Raw genomic sequence first — 7,387 nt, 5'->3', positions numbered from 1 at the left:
ACCCCACCTCAAAATCCCAATCCTTTACCGATACCGACTCCTCCACAACCCACACCTTATTACTTCGTGTTGCGGCGCGCAACCCAATCCCACAGAGCAATCACAACTCACAAGCAACACAACAACAACAACAATTCACAAGGACAACAACAACAATACCACAGCAATAACAAATTACATAAACAAGGATAACAATTTATCGGCGCTGCAATCACTGCTGTGATGAACTGCCAACATTTCTTCCCATTGATACCTCTTATTGATCTTCTCCATATCCCCTTTAGATCGTGTTTTATTGTCCCTCTCTGCATCCATTCCAGCATCACTTGTAGGCACTTCTATGAGAGTTTGCATTCAAAGAATAAGTGTTCCACTGTTTCTGCTTGATTCCCACATATCGCACACTAATTGTCTTGGCTTATTTTCAATCTTAGCAGTCTTTCCTTCGTAAGTAGCTTCCTATGCTTGGCAAGCCAGCTAGTGAAGCTATGTTTAGGCACATATGCTCCTCGGCGAAGGTGCCATAATATTTTTTTTATATATACTTTGTAATGATTAATACATGATTTGTTAGGAACGTTTATTCAATTTTTTTGGTTTATTCGAGTCAAATTAGTTGGTATTTTTCATTTGCAAATATCAAAATTCATCTTAGATATAAAGAAACAAAAATAATTAGCATTTTAAATGAGGAATCACGCCTTTATTATAATAACACAAGTAAAATCAATATTTTTACTGGGGAATTATATATTTTTTGTATATTGTAAGATAAGATCTTCAATAAGAAAATTATACCAGAATAAAAAAATTAAAAAAATATCTTCAATAGATAAATTGTACCCCAAAAGTATAGAAATAAATAAACTACAAGTTCCCAAAAACCAAAATCATAAATCTCATATCTTTTTTAGGCAATGCTTACGAAATTTTTGTCATAATTTAATAGTAAAGAAATTTAAATTATATTTAATAACCATAGAATAACACAAATTTTTATGATATAATAGAAAAAAGATGAACATTGAATTTGATGTCAATCCAAAATTCCCATCGAGGCCCAAGTTTTTCGGATTTTATGAAATTTAAAAATTTTGGAGTCTCTTTTTTTTAGTGTTCTTGCTACAAACCACATATAAATAAAATAGTAGAATAGAAGAAAGAAAAATATTTAAAAAAAATAATAAAGCGACAAATATAAAATTATGAGGTAGCTGAAAAGGAAATAAAAAGCACAAAGAAAGAAGAAAGTCGGACAAGGTTCAAGATAAATTCTAACTTGAATTTTACACGCGAGAAAAACTTTTAAAAAGGTCTACCAGCCGTTGCACCTTTGTCTAGTTTACGACTGCGGGTGGCAGAATCAAATATTTAACCCAGTTTAAGAAAATTTCAATATAAGTATATGATAATTTTATCATCGTAGTGGGTGTCATGCCACCCCATTATAAAGGGGTGGATCCGCCTGAATACATGATTTGGATCAAAATTATTGGGTTCGGTCGAACCCCTATTCACTCTGGCCCTGAATATGGCTTGATATGGTGTGAATAAAAGCCTTCGGTCCTCTTTAATCTTTATTTATGTGCATCAAATTTTCGTTTTCATGTTGTGGCGACTATAAGGAATTGTTCTTTTTTCTATCTGAATAAGGTTTAGCAAAAGTTTAGACTATTGTAATGAACAAACGAAAAAATATATAGTCCATTGTTCTTCTACATCTGAATAAGGTTTTCAATAAAGGGAAAAGGACAAAATAGACAAAGGGGTAATCATTAAAACAGGCCAAGAAACTCCATACCCTGTTCGTATTTTATTTGTTCAGTGGAACAAGACATTCTTTGGGAAAAAATAAATGTAAGGAATACTTAATTAGCAAAATGCTGTCAATATTTGGACATAAGTACTCATGTTTTTAAAATGGATGTTTGCGTTTTGCTAATTTGGACTAAATCTGTTCTAAACATGACACGTTACATTGTGGATTTGAGTTATTCGTTGTTTATAGATTAAACAGCATCTAACCTAATAGGAATTTCAATAAAGTAATTGCTAGCACGACTTTTGTTTAGACTACAAATCTCTAATTTTTAATCTTACCCTTTAAATTTCGGTGATTGGGTCCCATGTCCCAATCATTATATATTAACAAAAAAAATTAAGAATTATCCATGAGAAAATAGCATAATGGTCATAAGTTCACAATTTGAATCCTAATTTAATGAATTTAAAATCAGTAGTCAATAGTCATCTGATCATTGAATAAGATTTTTAATGCTAACGTTAAGAGTTGCCGTCATGTTACTAAGATTATGTGTTCGAATCTTGAAAGCAGCCTCTTACAAAAATTCAATGTAAGATGGCGCAAACCAGACTCAACGAGAACTTGGTCCTTATACAGAGTATGAGCATAAATTATCGTCATGTGATCAGACGATTCTGTAAAAGGTGTTCTACATTGGCGGAACCACAATCAACCAATTAGGGGTGTCGATCGATATCCCTTCGCCGGAAAATTACATTGTATTGCAGGATTAATTTTTCTGTTTTACGTATATTTACTATATGTTGACTCCCCTAAACTTTTTGGAATATCTATTTTCTTATAGTTTGACACCCTGATGAAAATTCTGGCTCCGCCACTGATATTAGACTGACCACCCTTCTATTGTTGTAGCTCAAGTAATGCGATCAAGACGTTGGTTTTTCCTCTCTCTCTTTTTTTCTCTCCTATAAATGATATGATAAAGGGTGTGTTTGGTATGAAGCAAAATATTTTCCGAAAAATATTTTTCAATTTTCCCATGTTTGGTTGGCTTAAATATTTGAAAAATATTTTTCTTATGAACTCATTTTCCTCCAATTGGAGGAAAATGTTTTCCTTATCAAGAGAAGGGAAAATATTTTTCAAAACTCCTTCTCAACCTTTCCCACCCTATTCTCCATCCCCACCAATCCACCCCCACCCCCACCCACCCCCACCCACCAAACCCTACCCCCAACCGTTGCCCCACCCCACGCCTACCCACACTACCCCCTCACTCCCATCCCCACCCCACCCTAAATTAAAATATTATTAATATTACTTTCTTTTCAATATAATAGATAGATTTTTTTTTTTTGCATTTCAACAAATGAGTATTTTTTTTACATGATATAAAAAAGTATTTTTTTATTTCAGCAAAAAAAGTACTTTCTTTTCATAGAACAAGTATTTTCTTTCATTTCAACAAAAAGAGTATTATCTTTTCATGATGTAAAAAAAAGTATTTTTGTTTTATTTCAATAAAATGAGTACTTTATTTTCATGTTGTAGAAAGAGTACTTTCTTTTTCAACCAAAAAAAGAGTATCTTCTTTTTAGTTATGGAGCACAAATTTTAACGTTATTTTTACGTAAAAAAGTAAAGCAACACATTAGTTCCTTTGAGTTTGTGTTAAATTTTTAGAAAATAATTAAATTCTGAAGAAAATAAAGTCCTGAAAACATTGCGTATTTGGGGAGGGGGGAGGAGGGGGGGGGGGGGAGGTGAGCAAGGAAACATAGGAACTTGGGGGAATGGAGGGTGAGGAGAGTAGCATAAAAAAATATTTTCCTAAAAACGTATTTTCTACTCTATAGCCAAACACTAGAAAATATTTTACGGAAATTTTTTTTTACTCACCAACCAATCAAAGGAAAATAACTGATAAAACCACTCATTTTCCGTGAAAACAATCTTTAGGAAAATATTTTCATGTAAAACGTTTTCCTTCGTACCAAACACACGCGAAGTTAAAGTTATTAAGTACTGCAGGAACCGGCAATATTTGTCAAGAGTTTGATAAATATTTCTTTAACATTTTGTAGTTATGGACCAGAAAATTGTTGGTCCTTAAAAAAGCGGAAAAATCATTGGTATTTTTTTCCACAGTTTTTCTTATAAGTGGCTGAAAGCGACAGACATGTGCAACCGCTAAAGAGAGCAGCCAAATTCTGGAGCTTTTTGTCCATCTTCTTAACTTTTTATCTTTTAATTAATTATAAAAAAATTGGTTAGGAGCATAAAGCGAAATAAAATATGTTTTAAAGGAAGAACTAGATTTGTTTTCATTATTTAGTAGCTTAGTTAGAATGAGGTCAAATAGAGGTGCTAACTACCTCAATTTTCTTACTGTTTTTGTTAGACCTAAGAGAATAATCAACTTTTGATTTTATTTTAATTTAGTATTTTGGACTATCAACTCTTGATCAATCATTAATTTTTCAATCAAACAATTAAATGGAGTTTGTCAACATATGCCTTTTTATTTTATAAGCACCTACAATTGATTTATGTATCACCACTTTTTATCTTATTTTGAAGTCAGCTAGTGAATATAATATAAAAATAAATAAATGAATAGAGAGAGAGAGTTCAAAGTATATCGACCAATATTATGAAGTCTGTCCAGACAGCTAGTTGTTCAACGTCGAGAAGAATTCTAAATGGATACGAAATTAGTATGCTGAAAATGACAAATGAAAACAATAGGTCGAGAAATGTCAGTAAGCTTGTTTCCAAACTTCGGTAAGAACAAAGAAAGTGACGCATTTATACATACTAGCTAGTAATACAGAATTTGATTATGATGTTTATACGAAAAAATAGAATTTTTTTTTGGATGGAACACTTGTTCATCAAGGTTCTTTTCTGATAGGGAATTCATTACCGGACAAAATGCCTTCTTCTAATTCCTGGAATGAGAGTGAGCTTGCTTCTTCAATTTCAATCTTAGTCTAGGAATGTGTTAGTAAACTGTAGCAAAATCACTAAAAATGAAAGAGATGCGAGAGTCCTCCATTCTGTCATCATGCTCAAAGAGTGCTTTCCAGAATATGGATAAGGAGAGAATGCACTTACCGTCTCTCTCTCATATTCACCTTCCAAGGCCTAACATAGATAGTAGACACTCAACTCTCTTATAACCAATTACTATAATTGATTGGGGAGAGAGTGCTAATCTAACTGTCGATATGAGCTAGTATATTAATAGATAGGGGATCTTCCGGTCCTAGAATAAGAAAGTAGCTTGTCTGTCATACTAGTTGCTTCATTGAAAAACAATCTATTATGTAGTCCAAATATGCACCAATCAATATTAGCTCATACAATTTGTAAAACTTCTCATATGAGCCTTAGATGAGGCATATATTAGTTTCAAGTTAAAAGACATTACCCTGGGGACCAATAGGAAAAAATTTCATGAAAGGTGAGGTTCCGAAATCCACAATAATCAAAACAAACAAAGAGGGTAGAAATAGATGGAAATGAATCGAGAGAGTTTTATTTTATAGAAATTGTCATAGAGAAAAGAGAAAGAATGAAAAGTAAAAAAAAGAAAAAATATATATATGACAAATAGAAAATCCAATGTGTTTGGTCCGCTGGTAAAATAAAGTATTCTTCGCAAAATAAATTGCAGATTGATCATTTTAGTGAACCATAATTGGTGTTGAGCTCTTGATATACAGAAATCCTTAAGCAATTAACACAACCAATAATCAACTCTACAACCAATTACCTTTGTTAAGATTAGAGTTGCATTGTAATTATTTAACTAGTAGCCAGATTTGTTAATTGTTTGAATTGGCTATGGCTATTATTGTAATTAGTTAGTTAGGATGTTAGTTGATGTCAGGGTGTTAGTGATTGGTAGTTCAGGCAGTTAGTGGAGATGACAATCTTGTATATAGACGCACCAATTTTCTGATTTCTAGCTAATGAGAAATGTTTCCCCAATCTGTAATTCTCTCGAAACTTCTTCTTCTTTTTCTTCTTCTCCGAACTTCATGGTCCTCAGCCATGGCAGTTGAGCTTCAACTCAATTATCTTTCCATTAGTTCTCAACTTTGATATGGTATCAGAGCCTAGGAGTCATCTATTGAGGTAATTCATAGTCCCTCACTTCGTCTTCTCTTCAATTTCGAATCGAAAAATCTAGGTTTTCTTCGAGATCGTTAATCATTTTTTTTTGAAAATCTGTTCGAAATTGTAATTTCATTGTGATCTCGTCTGGTAGCGACAACTCTTAGCATTTTTAGCTTGTGGTTTTCTCGAAGTGTGGTTCTCTGTGTTGTTTCTGTTGATTTTTCATTTTTCGCCTTCGATTCACGAGTTAATTAGTTGTGATATGTGATTTGAGCAATGGCTGGAGACAACGAAAGTGCTATAGATAAGGACACCTTAGATACCTCGAGTCCCCTATATATGCATCCATCGGAGAGTGCAGGTTTAGTGTTGGTACATGTGGCTTTTGATGGCACATGATACAGATCTTGGAGGAGAGGTGTACTTAGAGCCCTCTCCGTGAAGAATAAGGTCGATTTCATAACAGGGAAGTGTCAGAAACCAGCAATTGGACATGCAACTTTTGATTAGTGGGAGAGATGTGATAATATGGTGACTTCATGGATTTTAAATTCCCTTTCAAAAGATCTAGTGGATAGTTTGCAATATGTGAATGATGCAAAGGAGTGATGGCAGGAGTTAGAAGATAGGTATGACCAAACCAACGGAGCAAAACTCTACCAACTTCAGAAGGAAATTAATGATCTGAGTCAGGGAACCTTTGACATAACAGGCTATATACAAAACTGAAGAAGCTATGGGAGGAGCTAAACACACTGAATGCACACGCACAGTGCAGCTGCCAGTGCACTTGTGGAGCTAAAGCTAATATGCACAAGGCTGAGCAAGATGCTTAAATGAGATGTGTAATGTTGTGAGAGGGAGCACACTGATGATGAACCCCCTTCCAAGCATTGCACAAGCCTTTTCCATTCTCATACAGGAAGAGAAGCAAAGAGAAGTTAAACTACAAAATCAACAACTAGTGATTGAGTCCACATAATTGAACGTTAATGGTCTAGGAAACAACAACTTTAGGACAAACTACAACCAACACATAAATGCTACTGGGAACAACAACTATGGAAGAGGCTATATGGGAAATAGACCTAGACCATTCTGTAATTTCTGCAAAAGGCCAGGACACACTAAGGATAAATGCTATAAACTACACGGGTACCCTCAGAACTTGAAGTACAACAATGGCAACAGGGGAAAGAAACTAGCATCAAGTGTGTTTGAAACAACAAGTGATGGAATAAACATGACAGATGAAGGAGGAAACCTTCAGGAGCAAGGTCGAACCATGCAACAACTAAGCAAGGAGAAATATGAACAACTCCTGAGCATATTGAAGACTCTCAAGAATGGAAACAATGGAGACAACTCAGGAAACATGAACATGACTGGTGGTGCTGTTAACTTTGCAGGTATGACTGCTTGTACCACTTCTGTAGAGCCCAGTAAACAGTCTTATGAAAGTTTCAAAGAAAATGTTGATTCCTGGATTCTTGACTC

The sequence above is a fragment of the Nicotiana attenuata genome, unplaced genomic scaffold (assembly GCF_001879085.1).
Source record: "Nicotiana attenuata strain UT unplaced genomic scaffold, NIATTr2, whole genome shotgun sequence".
Lineage (NCBI taxonomy): Eukaryota > Viridiplantae > Streptophyta > Magnoliopsida > Solanales > Solanaceae > Nicotiana > Nicotiana attenuata.
Note: the sequence above shows the minus strand (reverse complement) of the source record.